Here is a 4,026-nt window from a genome sequence, read left to right as displayed (position 1 = left end):
TCGACTATTTTATTTAAATTATATGCATTGCAAACAATAAACTAAAAATCAAAAAGTTCTTAAAGAAAAAGTAGCTTTCACATCTCTTAAGTATTTCCCTAAAGATAAAGCATTTCCGTTCTGCATCGATCTGCTGTCTCGTAGGTGTTATCGATTACCATAGTTGTTCCTCAAGCAGTGAAAAGCCGCAAAGACCTCAAGCAGAAACCCTTAACAAAACTTCAAATATGTTTGCCATGCTTATGAGGCTTACGTCCTGTCAGCTCTTCCCTCTGCCTTGCTGCAAGAATACCCCTAATAAAAGGCAAAACTGTTCAGAAGCAAGCTCTGCCATAAATGCGATTATTTATATTATTACAACTGCTGCTGCAGCAGCAGCAGTTGCCGTCCCTCCTTGCACAGAGATTCCCTTAAGACAAGTGTCATTCCAGCTTGTTGCAAGCAGCTAATAAAATAAAGCTGATCAGCTTTATTCGCTGTATGTGCTGGCCAGATATAGTTTGCTTTTTATAGGGCTGCGCTTTGCGTATTCCCTGTATAGATTTTGTTTTGCTTTTCGCATTTCGTGTGGCAGTTGCAAGTGTAGAGCAAGTGCGTTGCATGTCTTGTTGCCATTGTTGCTCGAGTTGTTGTTGTTGTTGCACCTGCTCGCTGCAACTTTTAACGGCTTTCTAGCTGTTGATAAGACCCGAAACTTGGTAACTAGTTTATTTTTGGTTTATATGCCCGTTCAAGTGGTGCCAAAGGAGAGTATATTGGCTTTTGAGCAAAGTACATTTGGCTGCAACTTGAGTCAAATAATTATATATATATACGCTCCAGGGGGCGTGGCAAATCCTACACAAACTGACTTACGAATTGACCAAGAAGTTGTGCAGCTGCCTCTATAACCTAAATTTAACGCGCATTGGGGGCGTGGCTTTGGGAAAATTTTGTAATTTTAATTAAATCTTACAATTTTCTGTATTGTGAGCGAGTATTCTGCAGTCGTTGACGCCCGCTTATGCCACGTTTATCCCGCTGCCACTTGCGCCGTTTTTGCTCATTTGGCAACCTTCGCCAGCAGCTCGCAGCGCCGACTCTTTAGTGGCACCTTAATTAGAACGCAGCCACGCCCATTATCGCGCTATGCGCCTCTATTTGCCTTACTCTCTCTCTCTCTCTCTCTGTCTCTCTGCCACCAGGCGTTCCCCTTGCCCCAGTCATGCAAATCGTTGTCTTGTTTACATTTTTAGCCATGAATTTTTGATGGCGCTTGAGCTTAAGCTTTAAACTCTCTCTCTCTCGCAGTGGCTGTGTGTGTGTGGCATGTTAAAAGCAAAGCGGAAAACACACATTACACAACACACACGCACACACACACATAGACAGACAGACAATATGTGTCGTGCCCCATGCGGAAATCACTAAAGGCATTTCCTGTCGCAGCGCCAACAAATGCTGTAAAAATCATGAGAACAGCACGCAGCTAACATTATGCTGCTACTCTTCTTCTTCTTCTTCCTCTTGTTGTGCTACCTATACGTAGATATATGTGTGTGTGTGTATGGGTCTGTATATGTACCTAGATAAGCTGCGCACGATAAACGTGCTTAGCGCTGAGCCGAGGTCAATGGGTCGGCGCTTTAAACAGCAGCTGCCTCTGCTGCTGGCAAATGTCAGCCATACTCGTCATAATATGCCCACACTAAATACAGCGCACACACACATACACACACAAACACACGCACACACACACACACACGCACACAGCTAGCAAATGCCGCAACACTTTGACGCAAAAAAATCACAAGACGCAAGACTCTGCCCTATATATGTGGCTGTGTGTGTGTGTGTGTGCGTGTGTGCTTGTGTGTGTGTGCTTGTGGCATATTTCTAAAAGATGCTCATACACACACACACACACTGCTGCAGTGCAGCCATGCAAAATATGCCCACATTAAATAACTTCAATCTACTCTAAAGAACTTGTTTATGCTTGCTTCCTGCCACTGCCCACGCCTGCCACGCCCCCTGGCTTATGGGCTGGCGCGCTTTTTGACATCTTAGCCAGCAGGAATTTATGTGGGAATCTGCTTTGAAAGTGTCTATCTGGCTGTGTGTGCGTGTGTGCTGGGGCTTTCACTTCGAATAGTTTGTTTATCCTTTTTTCATCTTCTCCTACTTTGCGCAGCATCTTCTTCTTGTCAATTTCTTCATCTTTTTTAGCTACGGTCCGTGCATGTGTAAGCTCTGATTTGCATTGTACCACAGCGACAGATATATATATATATATATATATATATATATATATATATATATATATATATGGCATATAGCATATGGACTTCGCAGATCTTATTGCAATCTCTTTGCTTTGCTAATGGATTTGAGTGCTGACCAAGAGCCATGGAAATCTAGCCAAAGGCGACATATCCAAATGTAAATTGTAATTTTTTTGTGCTGCTCGAGTCAATATTGATAAGAATAAGTGAGTGTAGTGCAGGCTGCGAGGGTGGCTTGACTAGTATTGCAAAGGGCATGTATGCAAAGCAAATGAAGCTGCAGCTTAAGGCTGAATTATGTCAATGAAAATATATTTTTTATGAATTATTAATGAGTCTGTGCGAGGGTTGTCTGAGAAGTATAACATTCTTGATTTGATATCAACAAATAAATGCTATTTTCTTTAGACTTTTTAGCTACTTTTGAGGCTAAAGAAAATAAAATTTATTGACAATAAAATAAAATAATAAAATTATGAAAATAAAATTTTTTAAAATATAATTTAAATTTAAAGTTTTATTTTAAGCTTTAAATTAGCTACTTTTAAAGCTAAATATAAAGAAATTAAGAAATTAAATTAAATTAGAGGCTGTCTCTATCTCAATATAAAAATCATAAAAAATATATTTTGTATTTATTTTATTGATAAATAATTTAATTTAATAAAAATATTGTTTGCCTTTATTTTTGGCAAATTTATCTGATTTTCAAGCTAAATAAATTGGCTAACTCTTATTTTCCAATATATGTTAACAAGCTGAAAATCATAAGAAAATAAAAACAAATTTGTTTAATATTTTTGTTTACACAGTAAATTTTTATTTATGAAAAAGTTTTTCGAAATCGAAAACTTTATAAAGAAAATATTTTGTCTTAACATAGAAAATATTATAGTTAGCTGCTTAAGATATTTAGATATATTTATATTTAAATATTAAATATATATATATACATATATAACTATATATAACTGTACAATAGAATTGGCTTGGCAATTCTGTTTTCTATCTTTTTTTGGCACAAAATTGACTAAAAATACAAAAGAATTTGGTTTTTCTCTTAGGGCCGTATGAAAATATTTACAATGAGCTGGCAAAACAGATTGCTAGACATTTACATTAAAAATAGTGGGTGAGAGAGAGAGGGGGAGATGTTGGCAACAATGCAGTTTTGCTAAGACACAAAAAGGCAAAGTACCAAAACTCAAAAAAACTACAAAAAAAGCTAACAATTTGTATTTCTTATGCCTTGGTGCTTGGTCGAAAATATAAAAATTACTTCGTTTACATTTACAAGCATTTTGACATAAGTGAGAAAGAGATAGCCAGATCGAAAGAGAGAGAAAGAGATAGAAGGAACAAGGCAGCAAGCGGGTCACGCAGTGACCAGACAAGCAATAACACTTGACGCACGTCCGGGCTACCCATGTACGTGTTCCGGACTAGCCACTCAGGTGGTTTGATGGTGCAAGCTAGCAAAAGAACAAAATTTGGGAGAAAGTAGCACAAAGAAAGCTAGACGGGTGTGCATGACTAGCAGTTGGCTGGAGATATTCAAGGAAAGAAAGCATTAAATAAAAAGATATTGTAGAAGTAGCTACATAACAAATTTGAACTTTGTAGCTCTTAGAATTCTCGAGTTATGCTAGAAAAACGACGGAATTTCTAGAAGTTATATATAAAAACTTAAGCTTTAAGCTTGCAGAACTTAGCTAAACATACTGAGATTACAGAGTAAGCTTCTAAGTTGAAGCATACCGAT

This window comes from Drosophila hydei, unplaced genomic scaffold, assembly GCF_003285905.1.
Source record: "Drosophila hydei strain 15085-1641.00,03,60 unplaced genomic scaffold, DhydRS2 tig00008125-arrow-arrow-pilon, whole genome shotgun sequence".
Taxonomy (NCBI): domain Eukaryota; kingdom Metazoa; phylum Arthropoda; class Insecta; order Diptera; family Drosophilidae; genus Drosophila; species Drosophila hydei.
Note: the sequence above shows the minus strand (reverse complement) of the source record.